At 37.3% G+C, this 16,996-nt stretch overlaps 1 protein-coding gene and 1 long non-coding RNA gene across 6 annotated transcripts in view; both read left to right on the top strand.

Moving 5' to 3' along the window:
* The window catches only part of PPFIA2 (PPFI scaffold protein A2), a 367,242-nt gene that overhangs the window by 100,461 nt on the left and 249,785 nt on the right, over positions 1 to 16,996 (top strand). The gene's annotated exons all lie outside the window — the stretch shown is intronic.
* Positions 1,362 to 16,996, top strand: part of LOC142152583 (uncharacterized) — a 52,216-nt gene continuing 36,581 nt past the window's right edge. Inside the window, exon 1 of the long non-coding RNA XR_012691359.1 lies at positions 1,362 to 1,760. This is a non-coding gene — a long non-coding RNA (uncharacterized LOC142152583). The remainder of the gene's footprint in view (positions 1,761 to 16,996) is intronic.

Here is a 16,996-nt window from a genome sequence, read left to right as displayed (position 1 = left end):
CCAAATTTATCAATCCTCTCCAGATCTCTCACCATCTGTGTTGGCTCACATTACTGACTGTCTTTCTGTCATTTCATCTTCTTCATTATCATCATCATCATCATCATCATGAGCTATCTGTAAAGCTCCACCGATTCCGCAGCACTGTACAGAGAACTCGCTTACATCAGTCCCTGCCCCATCAAACTTTACTGTCTAAATTCCCTAACATGAACACACAAAGACTGAGAGAGACAAAGATCAATTTAATAGCAGTCAGTTATCCTTCTAGTATGTTTTTGGATTGTGGGAGGAAACCGGATCAGCCGGAGGAAACCTATGCAGACACTCCAAAAACATACTGCTAGGATAATTGGCTACTATCAAATTGACCCTAATCTGTGTGTGTGTGTGTGTGTGTGTGTTAGGGAATTTAGATTGTAAGCTCCAATGGGGCAGGGACAGATGTGAGTGAGTTCTCTGTACAGTGCTGTGGAATTAGTAACATAATATAAATAACTGATGATTATGATCAGAATAGGTGTTACCCATACTTCTGTATCTGTTTTTTTAAACGTTTTTGTTGAACTAGAAGCCTGTGAAAAATGTACACATATTTACATCCACCATGTGCATTGTGTTTTAATGTTTGTCATCCAGTAATACAGTAGTTATGGTAAAGAGGGCTGGTCATTCCTATATAGTTCAATATTTAGTTATCTTTCAAAACAATGAGCAAAAAAGCCTGTCTGGATTTGTTTCATGAATTTTAAATTGTGTTTGTTTGAATATCCCTGACATTTTTTAAAGAACGCGTCCAAATTCTCAGAGGACTCGCATTCATTTGCCAGTGCCTTTATTGCCAGCGGCCTGCTCATGCTATCTGGCGATCAATACACTATATAACTTGGTCATAAAGTTTTAGTAGCAATTAATAAAATGAGCACGCTCAACTGTGCTATTGCGACATTTTAATATATACTTGGTATGGTGTATCTTTTTTTTATCATTATCGCAATGGCTCAATATATGTAACCATTTTTTTTTTTTTTTTTTTTTTTTATTGTTTTTTGGCAGAAAAAAACAATAAAAAAGAAGTGGCAGAATAACATTTAATACTATAAAGGTAACTGCAAGTCAAAGTAGTAATAAAGTAACGCTGCTGTGGGTTGTTGGATTGGACCATGCTCTCTCCTGGAGTGAAAAGAAAGCATCACTATATGCAGTTTGTGTGTCAGAAGAAGTCCCCTGTATTACACTGAGCACACATACTGTAAATGAAGCTGAGCGTTATTGGTTAGCTAGGATGCTTAGCATAATCACTTAGCTAGACTGTGGTTGAGGGGAGGTGATTATCACTGAGAACAGATGGGCAGGACCAAAGCATTGCCAGATTCTGTACAAGCTTCATGTATTGTAGAGCTCTTCTCTTTTTCCCCCCATCCATATGTGTTTTATTTAACTACCTTAAAATGCCCTTTGAGGTCCGAATGAGAGCAGAGGCTAAGGACCTTTCATCTCAGCTCAGATATGCTGCCAATGGAATATTTTAAATGCTTCAGCAGTGCATATGATGGGATGGGTCAGATTTTATTTTGTACAGTAGCCTTCCGTAATGCATGAAAGGATTTATAAAGAAGCTTAACTCCCTTGCCTGCATCTGTATCATTTTGTGGATTGTATTGCCTATGAGATCAGAAATGATTTTCTCGGATATAAACACAGTTTCTGGATCTCCTAAAGTACACCCTCCAAATGGGACTAGATATTACACTTTTCAGGTATGTGTTTGATATTTTTAGGATTCACATTAACTCATTATAATGTATACTCATTTGTTACGACCCATAGTTCTTTTTCTTTTAATGTGTACAGTGCATAAATAATTCTGGAGTTTGCTCATTGGAATAGTAGATAATGAATAATTATTTAGAATTGCTATTTTTAGATTGAATGAATTGTGTTCTATTTTATTTAACACACAAAAAAAATAATGATTAGAGCAGAGGAATGGGAAGTTGTTTAGCTTTTGATCTTAAGAGGTAAAAGATCACGCAAGACAATTGCTGCGTGCAGTTTATGTTCAATTTTAACACCTTCATGAACCACTAATGTGCTCTATGTACACTGCAGGGGTTGTACCTCCCTTAGAAGTCACCCACTGCTTCAACAAGTTAATAAGAGACCCCTATCAGGGAGCTTAGTCAAACCTGTATTGTCACTATTTCTGCATACTGAGCTGCTTTGCAAAAAATCCCATAATAGCTCTAATTTTTATAACCAGCTACTTACGACTGTTGGCAGTTCTTAGACACAGAATAAGCAGTTCTATAAATGTAACCGAGAAAAAAAAATAGGCTATTTTTGTTAAATTGCTGAATTTTTCGCCACTGGTAGAAATTGTGTCCTCATGTTGGCACAACATGTGAAAATGTAATAACAGATTTCTAATGGGTTTTTGTTCTCTGTGTTGTGTTTTGATGTTACACAAAATTTAACGGTGTGATTGCTTTATATTTATAATTTTTGTGTGGCTTTGGTTGTCTTGGTTCACTCGTTTAATTGTATAAATTAAACAGTTGCCAGCTTTATTAGAAAATTCAATTTATTACACACAAGTATATTAAGATTTCCAGAAGGTAAAATTACTGCATTGGACTTTCGTATGTAAATGGTTTGGGGGTTTTTTTTTCCGCTTTATTTGCAGTTGAATCAAATACTCTATTTACACTCTCTCTATCAATAAAGAAAATAGGTCACATATAAAATGGCTTTTGTAGACCATTTACTAATTTCTACTATGTTACTATCATTTTAACCCTCTGCGATAATACAAAATAAAGAATATAATACATAGGGGACGGCATTGGATTACAACTTTCAGGCATGCTTTGACGTTGGCTCGGTACACGTCACAGATTGTGTGCATCAGGCCCTGCACCCCAAACTTAACCTGAACTCCAAACATGATGATAAAATTGTACTGTAAATACTCTTCTTTAAAAAACAAGTATAGCACTGTGAATAGCAGATGATGAAACCTGGACACATGTTAAAGAACAAAAAAAGTAGAGCCAAAATCTTCCATGGATGAAGCTCCAGAACCTGGGTCTGTGGAAGATGATTGGGGCGATTGGTAACTATAGAATACCATACCTCATTCTTTAACTAGGTATCATTTTCCAAGCTTTACTCTAGCGCTGCAGCACACTAGTACTGATTATGAGGATTGGAATGAGATGTTGTAATGGGATTTTCAACCTTTTAGATGGATTTAAATGACCAGATTTTATGTTCCATCTTCCAACATTTACTAAATACATTGCTTTTTCTTTCTTCTGTCTTTGCTTTTCATTGTGGTCTTTGCTATGAGATAGTGCAGTTTATATTCATTGCCCTGAGATGCGACACAAAACTGCTTTGTGCATACAGTTGTACCCAATGTAGAAAGTACAGGCGAGACTTATGGCATCCTCGGGCACAGAATATTTATCATAAATACATGGCTGGAAAGCCAGGAAGAAAGAGCACTGTATTAAATAAGAGTTGCAGGAAGAAATTTACAAGTCCTATACATTAGTCATCTGAAGTTGGGTTAAACATTGTAACCTATGCATTTCCTTATTTATTTATAGCCCAGCAGATTTAGCACAAATTTTGCTCTTTGCTTGTCTAGTTTCAAAGAGCTGAATGTGGTATATGAGAATCATAGGGGTAAACTATACTATGGAGGATCACAGAAGAGAATGTGGTAAATGAGGGTCATAGAGCACACTGTCTTGTATAGATTGTCTTGAGGAAAACTAAAAGGTCTATCTATAACTACTCTATATGGAAGTTTCACATGTTTCTAGCAATAATTACATTAATGCTACATTTGCCCATGTGTAAGACTTTAGTCTTTAAAACTTAAAGCATTCTCTAAAAACCCACCTTTTCAGACAAGCTTACGATATTCCTCAACCACCATCTTAATCTCCCTAGTTTACCTTATTAGCACTCTCTACACAGCTAACACAAGACAACAACTGTCTGACCAATATAGATGTGTGACTGTGCATACAGCCCACTAAATACTTTTTACCTTTGCAGTCTAGCTGGAAAAATATGCAATATGATGTAGCACTTACCCTTGTGTTTCAAACCATAGATTATAAGCTTGCGAGCAGGGCCCTTTTACCACTCTGTATTACCCAGTATTGTTTTATTGCTATTTATTCTCAATTGTAAAGTGCTATGGAATCTGCTGACGCTATATAAATAAATGTTGATGATGATATGTAGACTATTGTTGGAGACCTTTAAGTTACCCTACATTTTTGCTGAAAATGGAAGTTGATATCAATTGTGGAGGAGCTTTTTACTTATTTCTAAAAATGTGAAGTATTTTTAATACCACATTAACATAATGCTGCTGAGACCAGGCATTATCCATTAAATTCTATGGGGAAAATACTACTGAAGTCATTGGGGATAGGACAGATGTTAAAATCCATGAAGCCATTTTTTTGCAATTCAGTAATTTGTTCTACGATTTAACGTTATTTTTGTACAGAATCTGCAGTCTCCTGCAATTTCACATTTTTGTTTCACTTGGTTTACAGTGTTGAAACACCATGTTTTCTTTCATTCTTTTTTACAATTCATACACAAATGTGAGGAGAAAGTAATCAAAAGTGATAATTAAGTTTTAACGCTGCTTTATACATATTCCCATTGGTAATTCTTTTAGTTAGGCTTTCTTGGCAGTGACTCTCTGCATTAAACAAGCATCAAATAGTTTTGTTTTCTTCTTTGCCTTTTAGGTATACAGTAAACGATATATCGACAATGCAGGGGGCAAAATAGACATTTACATTTCTGACTGAAAATTGTCATGTTTCTTGCTACTTAGTGTTACAGTTAACTCTGTTTTATATGCGTTGTCTGGTAGTAAACAGAGGTGGAATTTTGCTCAATCTGAGCCTGATTCCTTAAGGGATGCAAAAAGTGTCTTGGTGCGTACAACTCGCAAAATCACTCTGCTTGTGTCCAGAACCCAACCATACGCCACAGAACACAGCCACATTCAATTCATCTTCAAGCCCAAAGCACACTTATTACAGCCTAAGATTTCATGGAGGGAACAGGGCAGGTAAGTGACCCGAGCCCATAGTCAATGTACAGTAAGGGCGGGCCAATCCCTAGTGTGCACAGCAGCATACGATTCAAGTTCTAGGCATCTCTCGGGTACCTGTTTTTCAGCCATATCTCTTGCTCCAGCTACAGGTCTAGTCTAAGTGCCGATTACTAGTGATGACAGCGGAGTATGCATGATGTTTCATGTTTTTGCAATCGGGAGCAACTGTAAAAATGGGCCATGTACGGTAGACAATCATAACATACTAATGTGTTTCATGGGGAAAAAAAATATTAAAAAATAAACACTTTTATTTTTTAATGTGTTAGCATTAATGCCTAAATTATTAACAAGTGACATTAGTTGAATAATTGGTTTTTTTTTTCCTGTGTGTTAATTTGTGATTTTTATATTCCGCATATTTATTGGACTTATCCTGGAGTGTCTAGTAGAGTAGAGCAGACATAAACCTGTATTCATCACCACACGTATCTTCACATCTGCGTCTTCTTGAATTCAGTCGTACAGACAACCAAGTTGCGTGTGTTTTAAAAATAAACGCGTATTGTGCCCAGTAGGTGTGCCGTAATGAATCGGACCCTGTCTCTATAGATTCTAAAATGTGTGCATGATACATACATTAAGGCACAATAATGCACAATTATTGCACAATAATCTTGAAAGAGTAAGAATAGGATGTGTGAAACCTCTATTTGTTTTTCCTTTACTTCTCTTATTCCATATTGTTATGTTTACATAACTTCCGTAGCATCTATATTAATGTAATTAATGGGAGTACATACAATTTACGCGCTGTGCTACATTTCACACTGAATTATAATCTTTGGGGGACTTTTTGGAACTGTACAAACTTGATGTCATTTGGGTGTTTTGATTTTCTGTTTAATATATAACAGCCCTCTTTTATATAGTTTTGCCATTTATATTACTTTTGGAGACAGTTCAGTGTTTAGACCTAGTAAATTGAGAGAAATAATTAGAAATAAACAATATAATTAGTAAAAAAATAAGTATAGGCTCCAACACAGAGTTTGTTTCAATTGAAAAAAGTACAATAATTACAACTATAAAACTGAAGTTGTTGTGATGTGTTCAGTATATTAGTTTAAAAAAGTAAATTATTCATATTTTAACATGCCCCAATGAAATAGTGAATGAGAATGCGTCTTTTATAATTTAAACAGACTGCACAACCATTTGTGCATCAGTTTAACTCCCAACCTTTTAAGTCCTCCAATTGGTTTGTAGAGTGTGCACCGCGGTAAAGCTGCAGTATGTCCATGAAAAGGGGCAAGGCTATGTCACAACGGGAATGGGAACATAACACAGTTAGCATGTATATATCACTTCTGAAGGTTATTCCAACCCCTAATCCACCTCCTTTTCCCTCCTCTCTATAAAAATGCATTGCTGTGCGCACCAGTGGCAGATGTGCATGGCAGCCATTCCGTTGCAACAAGCAGGGTGGTGGGCCAACCCTTCAAATAAGGACTGTGCCACCTAAATTGAGACATTTGGTATTAAAGTGTCAATGAATAGGCTGGAGTATATAATACCCAACAATAAATTTAGGTTTTATGGGTCAAATTTAAAGTTGAAAGCAATATATTACTTCACTACACTATATAGTTAAGATATAAATGTCCAATAATTTACAGTAGTAACATATAAACATACAGTATTTAGATTATTATTTTTATTATTATTATATGTTATGAGACAAAATGTGTCTGCCCTGCTGGGAGTAAAGTTTACTAACCATTGCTCACCACAAATTATGGATGTCATTTAAACCAGTTACCCCGTATGTACCCATTCAGGGCGCTACTTAGAGTTTGATGTAAAGATACACCTTGATCATACAAGTAGAAATGAGCCTACACATCTGCTTTTGTACATCTCTTTAGAGTTGCTTTTATCTTAAAATCGGTGCAACCTAACATAGGGTGTGTGGATGCATCAGAGCAAAGATGTGGTACCATTATTATCAACCTCTTCACCATGTCATGCCTCCAGGAGATTACCATTTAAAATGTGACCAGCAGACTGTATATTTATTTTTATTATTTTTTTAATGATAAAATGTATGTAGCTTATCATCATCAACAGGTAACTTTGCACCAGGCATATGGATTTCCAAAGGATAAACCTCCCAAAAGACTAATGTAAAGATACCTGAAACTCTAAATAGGACACCTCTTTTAAGAATTCTATTCTTTGAAATTATTGATTGTAACCCATGACCTCCATGAAATTCTGCACATTGTAAGTGAAACCTATATTTAGCCAAAGGTGTTTTGTCATCTTTTGTTTCCAATACGGCAAGGTAACATTATGGTTTAAAACTGTAGCACAATCGGCTAGTTTAATTCATGTTGTTTTATTTTATTCCTTTATGATTGCAGCCATAAAATGTAAGGTAAATCAACATTATGTATTCCCTAATGCAGTATAGATGTTGCCATTAGGTAAAATGTGGCTGTGCCCTGAAGATAAAAGCCTAACAAGCTGTGGGAACAGTCACAGAATTGTTGATGAGCACTAGGGCATAAGGCAATTTCTACAAATGCAACAACACTTCATCCTAAATTTTCTGTTAGTTTCAGTAATGCTCTAAAAATGTAGCTGAAAACTTTCAAGTTTAAGGCCAGGATTGTGTCATTTTGAAATACCAGTATACATAATGTTTTTGTTAAAGGATTTAAAACCCTGCGAAATTTCAAAAGTTTATCAATAAATCTTAGAATTATCTTTTCTGTCTCAATACTAATGCTTCTAGCAGCTGGTGATTTATGACTAAATCCAGATCCCCCACGCCAACTACCTCTCATCACAAAATCCTTTTAGCCATCCTCTATTGAACGTGCGTTCTGTCTGTAACAAACTTACTTAAATCTGCTCATGACATCGTCCTTTCAAGCAACATCCACCTTCTAGCAATATCAGAAACACTACCTGACCTGCAGCTCTTTCACAGAGTGGTCTCCATTTCTCCCACATCTTCAGGCCTTGAAGCAGATGAGGGGGTGGGATTGTACTCCTTTGTCCCCATGCTGCACATTTACCTTTCTACCAACTGTTCAGATACTTATGTTCCCATCTTTTGACTTAGATATTATCCTCCCTGCACCACTCCAACTCAACATTTATCTGCCTGGTTGGTTTATGTCTTATCCTGACACCCGCAAGATCATCTTGAGCGATTTTCACATCCCAGTCGATTTATCACCATTTTCCTCCAAACTATTCACTTCAACCACCACAATTGGACTATCTCACAGTGGGTCAATTCTTATAATCAGTGTGCTAGCCACTGCCTTGAACTTGTTTTCTCCAGACTCTGTTCAGTTTCTAAATTCTCTAACACTCCTTTCCCTCTCTTATGCAATCACCTGCAAGCGCTACTCTACCACTTTAACTCTAACTTCGTTTTATTCATTTTCAACAACTTTTGCTGTGTAACAGCTTCTTTCCCCAACTTCTAAAGTCGTCTGTACTGATCTGTCAGCACCACATCTGAATCACACCTTAACAGGCATCGATCAGTCTTAGTTTTGGCACACTAAATAAACATACTGCATTTAAATGCAATCAAACAAAGTAGAACATCATGGGTGAAAGTCTTGTGCTTCTCATGACTTCCTCAAATATACTGCTATCTACCGCTCTCGACATGATCCCTGCTCAGGCTTCTTAACCCAAACATATTTTTAATACATTCAAATCTCTTCTTAAGTCTCCCACACCAACCCTTCTGACCAACATCAGTGCCCAAGATTTTACTTAGTCTTCAAGGACAATATTGACAAAATCCAATAGGACATGTTATCTTCTTTTCTGAGTATTAAGCTGCTTGATTCCTTCCCTGAACCTTCAGACATCTTCTCTTTATTTGATTCCACAATTGAAGATGAACATTCTTCTCTTCTTCTCCCACTACTGTACGTCACAAAGCAAAAATTTAAAGCGGCAATATGGGGACCCCTAAGGTTAAGTGTTTAAACACTTAACCTCACATTGCCGCTTTAAATTTTTATTGACACACATCACAATGATGTCAGGCTACACTGCTAGTCAGTTTTTCAATCGGAATGCCTTGCTATCATTATGGTGCTATCTTCGGTCATCTCCAGCGTCGTGTTCAAGCTAAGTCTCATTATTTTCAAGTCGGTTTTTGATTATTTTGTGTTTTTGTTTTTGTAGGGATTAGCGATGTTGTGATTGTGGTAATCGGAAAACCGATTACCACCGCACAAAACTGTAGCATACTTAAATATGGGTCTCACCAGTGAAAGCTACTAATGCAAAGAGAGGGGAAGCCTATATTATAAGGATTGTTGAGGCCCAAGTGCATCCAAATTATGCTTCAGTTATCTTGTTATTTAAATATAGCTCTTTTTCAAATGAGAATTCTTTTAAAATGTCATTTCATACATGTTTATCTATTTTAAAACCTTCACAAATGTACTATATTCTAATAGACTGAAAAACTAAGTGAACACATCCGTTAATTATAGAAGAAACTCTCAAAAGTAAAAACAACTGAAAAGTCCGTGACTGTGGAAAGTTGGCATAAGCACAGTAATACCATTTTTCTCTTTGTAGAACTGTATTTTTCCCCTGTAACTCTTAATCATACGGTTAATGAAAAATAGTTCAATAGTACATTGCTTCTCTGAATCTTCTGTCTTGTATAAAACAATCATTAAAATCAGATTGCTATAAATTGAAGATATTTATTCTAGTGTTACAGTGTGACATTTACTGGCGGGTATGCTTGTATGCTGATAAAACTGTTTCCCCTCACCCTCCCAAGTCATTTCTATAATTAGAGTAATTGTGGATCAACTAGACTGCATGATTTGCTGCGTTTGCACCTCTAGGCTTCCTATGGTTTCTTTTCAAACTGTCTTTAAAATGCATATGCAGTAGATGCTAAAGTTGTATAACTGTTAAATTTTGGTAAGGGAGCATATCTGCAAATGCATTTCTTAAATGAGGAATTAAAATACAGGTTTAAATATTTTTGCAAAATTCGTTATATTTAGTTTTAGTAACATTTATTAGAAAATAAGTTTTTTTCCCATTTACTATATTCATTATTTCATTATAAATTTCTGTTTTACTGAACATTGTCTCAAAATTCGTGTATTTAAATTTCTACTGGCTAATTGTGATTTGCCCTACCAGATTGCATTCCTGCTGGAAAAGTGCTCATCTTAATAGAGCTCAAGCACTCACATGCTACTTAACTTCAGTGTGTCTGCTCGAGAGCAATAGAGCTGTATTAATGCTAGTGCTTTTCCAGCTAGAACTGCAAACACTGTAACTGATAGTTGGTACCAGTAAATTAGATATTGTGACTTCACAATGAAAAGGGCACTTTAATAAGATGATGGGAAGATTAGTACAAAAAAAACTAATGGTTTGGTTGATATCACAATAGATTGCCTGTGTATTTTTACACCACATAGTAGAGCTAATGACAAGTACAGAAAATAATTAGTGTTGTTTGTTGATGCTTTGTAAAACAATATGCCCCATAAGATAGCAAGTACTACACCTCTCCACACAAGTGCAAATAAGAGTGCAAAGTGCATGCTATTAAAAATATATGATGAGACCAAAAGAAGTTCAGCTCTTATGATTATCGCATGCCTGCTGTATCTTCTGTGCTACAAAAAAATGACTATCTCCAGCACACTGTTGTGGTCTTCTCCCAAATGTATATGTGGGAATAGCAAAATAAATGAGTTAGCACAAGGCTTGTATTACAGCAAGCAATTTTTCAGTGTGGGTGTATGTATGAGTGTATGTGTGTGTATATATATATATATATATATATATATATATATATATATATATAATTTGTTCTGCCTCTGTGGACTGCTGTTCTACTGACTGAGCTATTCTGGCTGCTGGACAGTTACTTGCCTTTATTCTGTGTTCCTGTGATCCAGTATGCCTTAGCTCCACCCCTTGACTTTCTATAAAAGCCTGGCCAATTCCTCCAGTGCCTGATTATTGTGTTCCTTGCCTGTGATCAAGCTCCTGCTCCTGTTGCTCTTCTTGGTTCCAAGCATTAACTACTTGTGTACCGACCTCAGCTTGCCCGTCTCTTCCTGAACCTTTGGACCTCCTCACCTCACTGTGTACTGAATCCGTTTGATCGTTCATACCATCCAATCTCCTGTTGGCCAGCCTTCCTCCCTGCCACTGGGCTCCTACCCCGTCTTCGGACCGTAACAATAGATGTGTGTGTGTGTGTGTGTGTGTGATATATATATATATATATATATATATATATATATATATATATATATATATATATATATATATATATATATATATATATATATATATATATAAATTATATTTTACCTCAGTTCACATAGTACAGCATTTACAAAAGTTTCACTGTGCAAGGTTCATGGTGCTAATTCAAAATATCCATATGTCCAAAACGTGACAAAAACCAGCACGAGTATTGAATAGCAGAAATCTAAAAAAAAAAAATCAAAATATTTATTTATAAAAATAACCATGCATAATGATCATTAAATAAAATATTTTATTTATTAGTTAAATACATTTTTTTATTTATGTATAATTTATTGTAAGTCAGTAATATAACAATACAATTAGATTTTTTGATGGTTAAAGAATTCAAAGTCAATTTATCAGGCCCTATCAACAAGATTAATGGTTCATTGCAGCATTAGGATCTTATTTGCTTTGTTTTATTTATTCACTGTTTTATCAAAAGTGATTTAGGTCCAGAAGCTTCTGCATGTGAAACCTTTTATTTGCTTTGTCATCGTCGGCTTTGCCATAAATTTTAGACTAAAAAAACAATAATCTTCCCTTATACATTTACAGCCTCTGGAGGAGGGCCAACCATACACAAACCCCCTCTTTTGGTACTGTAGTTTCCATCTGGTGGTGCCAGACACACCTCTGGTGGCACTAGACAGAGTGCAAGACATGCCCCATTATTTGGTTCCTAGGTACTACTTGCACAATCTCCCTGAAAATATTTATTAAGTATGATGAAATAAAGTTGCATTTTATATGCTACATTTTTGCTTAAATTCTGCATTGATAACAGCTTATTACATTTTGGCATACCTTGCAACTGTCCCAATTTCAGCCAGGCAGACCCAATTTTCCAGGCTCTGTTCCACTGCCCACCCCAGGGCATGTTTGTCCTGGGGGTGGGAATGTTGGAGGGGGAAGTATCTAATGGGCAGCATAGAGCTTTACAGCACTAGGCAGCACACAGGGGTCATGGTCCTGCTCTGACATGTTGTGAGGTGTGACTTTGGGAGTAGACTTCCAAAGAGTGCTATTGCTTGAACCAAATTTTACTGATGCAGCATTTTTGTGTTTTAAAAGTATGATATACTTTCACATGTCACACGAGGAGGAACTTGTCATTTGCTTAGCAATAAAGGGGGCATACCCTTCAGTAATAACATACTTCAAAACACTGTTGGTACTTACTGCCATGTTTTCAAGTGCTTAATGGACCTTGAACGATCTCCCTAGATGATTGGGTCCACCCTTGTAATATGATTTGAGACAGCCATTGGCACAGTTCGTCCGCCAAGGTTTCATGCTGAAGCTCATCCATTCGTTTGGAGGATAGTGTCTGAGTGCCAATCTGTTAAGGAGGAATAGGACATCATGTCTGTACAGTGTCAGGCAAGTCGGCCTGGGAGGGGGCATTTGCCATGCTTGTATTCGAAATCCAGATGGTATTTCTGTAACTTGAGCATCATTCTTTGTATGTAGGAAGAAGCATTATGCAGAGTCTTCCTCAGTATAGTGATAAATGGCTGATGATCTTTCTCAACAGTGAGACGACGCACATATAGAAGTTGTGGAACTTGTGACAAGCAAATACTAACAACAAAAGTTCTTTTTCAATCTGTGCATATCGTAATTCAGTCTCAGTCAGTGCTCTGGAGGAGATGGGCCTTTTATTTTGCAGGCAAACATCATCCAGTCCGTGTTGTGAGGCATCTGCAGAGATCACCATCGTTAAATACACATTAAAGTACTGCAGTACTGGAGGGCTTGTTAATATGTCTTTTAATTTTGTAACTGCAGCCTGATGTGGCTCCTGCCAGCACAATTCTGTATCTTGGGGTAGGAGCTGTCTTAGTGGTGCAGTTGTCTCACTGTAGTTAAGAAGAAATTTCGCCAGGTGGTTTGTCATTCTCCGGAATCGCCGAAGACTGAGGTTGTCTTCAGGGAATGGGATTTGCTTAATAATCATCATCATCAGCAGCAATTTATCAGCTTAATGGCTGCCATTCTTTTCAGGGTCTGGCTTGACCCCCTTGTCAGTGAGGAGGTGACCCAACTGGAACTTGCATTTTGTTTGGGTTGAGCTGTAAGTTTATGGCTCCTTTCCAACACCTTACGGATGCGCTCATCGTGTTCTTGCATGTTGCAATCCCAGAAGAGGATATCATCGGCAATGACTTCACATGGGTATCCTGCAAACCACTGTTCCATGCATCGTTGGTAAACTGCACTGCCAACGGTCAGACCATAAGGCATGCACATAAAAGCATATAGTCCGGCAGGTGTCATTAACGCAGCGAGTCTGAACAACTCTTTGTCTAGAGGTATCTGCCAAAATCCGCATTTAGCACCCAAAGCGTTAAAGACTTTTGCTTCAGGCATGTCAGCAATAACTTGTTTGACAGTTCTCTATGGGTGTCAAGGTCTCAGCAGTGCTTTGTTTAGGTGCACCGGATCTATGCATTCTCGAATTGACCCATTTTTTTTCCATTGCAGCTACCATGGCTGAGACACACTGTGTTGCTTCCTCTACTGGGGTAATTATACCTTGTCATGTGGTCTAGTTCAGCAAAAACTTTCTTTTATGGCAACAGGGATGCGCCGGGTTGCACAGTGTGTGTGGACAACTGACTCATCCAGTTGCATGTGGTAAATGACAGGAAATTTACCAATGGTATCAGTCAAAGAGATCTTTGGGTTCTGGAGTTTCTGACTGTGCCATATGCACTTCAGCTCCAGGGGTATCAAGCCCAGTTTAACGCTATTATGCAGTCCTAGTGTTGGTCTGACGTCACAATAAACAATGTGAAACTATAATGGCACGCGTGAACTATAGTGTGTTCATGCCCACGGTTTTAATGATTTCCATATGCCACAAGGTTTACTGAATCTGTCTGGTCAGTTAGTGCCTGTGGGTTTGTTCTGTGCAGGAAAGTCTCTAACATACATTTGCACTTGGCACCAGTGTCTATTTTTATTTTTAGTATATTTCCGTTGTGTTTGACAGAAAGGCTAGTAAAGATTTCTCTCTTTTCAGCAACCAGATCTACACTCTCACAATATATTACATTTGCAGGTTCTGATACGGACTGTGTTTTCATGTTATTGACTCTATGTAACTGGCTTTTCCTCAGTGGTTCACGTGACATGCTAGTTGTTATTGTGTATTTGGATCTGCATCATTTTGCAAAGTGGTTCCAATTATTACAGGAGTTAGTGTTTATTAATCGCCCGGCATTTTGCCGCTCAGGTGGGTCATGCCCGCTACAGTTTTTGCATTGCATGTATTGTTATGGTGTGCTGTATACTACATAATTCTGCCTCCTTCTTTAATTCCATTGTACTCCTCTCAGACTGTTTATTAAGCATGCAGAAGTGAATGGAAGTCCAATTCTTTTCTCGTAACAACTGTGTGCTTATAGTATCATTATAATACCACAAACACTTCTGTCTCTGGTTAGTTTGTTGGTGATGGCGCCAAAATCACATTTTTTTTATTTTTTTTTGCTAGTAGCTTTATTGTTGACACACATAATTGCACATTTTCATCACGCTTTTGGTTGGTGGTATTAAATATATGTCTGTCCATTATTACATTCTTTAGAGGTAAACATATCTCCTCACATTGTTTTAGAAGCAGATTTTCCTCCCCTTCCTCATAGACAAATGTGTCAGCTTTATCTACTGCCTCTGCACCAGCCAGATTTAGTAAAGTATATGCTTGTGCGTTTTTTGACTTCTCAGATAGATCCAGTGATGCAGTATACTTTCCATTCCTTCCTGCACTGGAGGAAGTTGTCAGTGATGTTTTCATCAAATATGAGAGGGCTAATGCGGCAGAGACCATGAGCCATGTCTGACAACTTCTGACACCATGTAGATGTGGGTGTAGAAAGACTGGAGTGACTGGAGTTACTCAGCATAACATACATAACAAGAATGCAGAACAAAGAATAAAATCTCCCCAGCATGCCTAGCCAACGACCTCCCTTCCTGTTCATACATTTACACACCCCCTGCATCACATTGTCCCCCCACCTCTAAGACACCATTCTTTATTTATCTGAAACTTTTATTCAGGCAGCCGCTGCTCTCTGCCGGGCTCCTCATTGATACTGTTGGGATGTGATGATGTTATGCTGGTCAGTTAGTGAGTGGGGAGGAGGGACAGTGCTTCCCATTGGCAGTGGCGGGATGGAGATCAATCCGTGAATCTGAAGTTGTGCAGTGGCCGGCGGCTGTGGAAGGTACGTTCAGCGGCAGCAACACAGCATTACACAATGTGCCTGGCATAAGTGGTTCTCCCGGGAGCTCTAGGCAGCTGCCTGCTGTTATGTAATGTATTCAGCAGTTCAATGGTCAGTAACATAAATTGCACTTTCTCATCCTTGCAGCTTGAATAGTTAGGACAGGTTCAGTCTGTTGCATTTGGGGACAGAAAGCTGGAAGCGGGTACACACAAAAAAAAAAAGGTGGTACACAAAATGATAACAAGGTAGTAGTGTAAACAGTAGATTTCGTCCTAAAGTTAATATCAGAGCAGTGGTTAATGATCTGCATCTCCTCTCATGTTGGTGTAAAAGAATTAAAAAAAAAATGGTTGTGGGGGTAACCAAATAGGACAGTTACAGGTGATGCAAAATTGCAGGAGTAAATAATTTTTGTCTAATCTTTACCAGCAGCATATACTATTTATTTTACTTATATTTTTTGTAAATAACCCTAGCCCTTTTATTTCAAGAATGTGCATGTCATATATTCACAAGGTTTAGAATTCTTATAATATCATATCTATAATTAGGCAGCAGCATTCAATTTAGCTGCGTCTCATCATTGAAACAAGTCTCTGAGCTCCAATCCCCTGTGTATATTTCATCAAAGCAATTAAAATACAGCGCTTCTCTTTCAGAAAATGTTATGCAAAATTAGTAAATGCAATGTGACAGTCTGGATTGACTTAGAAGTTGTTGTTTTTTGCTTTTGTTTTTAAAAAACAAAAGCTAATATGCATAAATGCATAAGTCCATTTAGCGATTGATGTTTTGTATTGTCTTTGTTTTAAAATATACTTGCTTGCACACTTGATGAACACACGTCACATTTTTTTATGCTGCTGGCATACCTCAGAACTGTTGCTCTTTCTTTGCACACTGTTCCTCCTTTTGGTTTCATTTATGTATAGAAACCTTAGGAAGCCAAGGAAAGCGTTTTCAGGTGTGCATCTTCCTTTTAAAATGGCCTTCACTTGCATATTATGCATTTCAGTGCTTAGCAGCTCATCAACTTAGCAACTTTTTGTACATAGTTGCCCACTCACCCGAATTAAAGTATGTAGAAGGGCCTGCATGTGCTTATATTGTTTTTCCTGTTTTTTTTAAGCTACTCTAAGGGGTATATTTACTAAACTGCAGGTTTAAAAAAGTGGAGGTGTTGGCTATAGCAGCCAATCAGATTCTTGCTGTCATTTTGTAGAATGTACTAAATAAATGATATACCTAGAATCTGGTTGCTATAGACAACATCTCCACTTTTTCAAACCCGCAGTCTAGTAAATATACCCCTAAG

Source organism: Mixophyes fleayi, chromosome 4, assembly GCF_038048845.1.
Source record: "Mixophyes fleayi isolate aMixFle1 chromosome 4, aMixFle1.hap1, whole genome shotgun sequence".
Taxonomy (NCBI): domain Eukaryota; kingdom Metazoa; phylum Chordata; class Amphibia; order Anura; family Limnodynastidae; genus Mixophyes; species Mixophyes fleayi.
The sequence above is the reverse complement of the archived record's forward strand: the minus strand, read 5'-3'. Positions and strand labels throughout refer to the sequence as shown.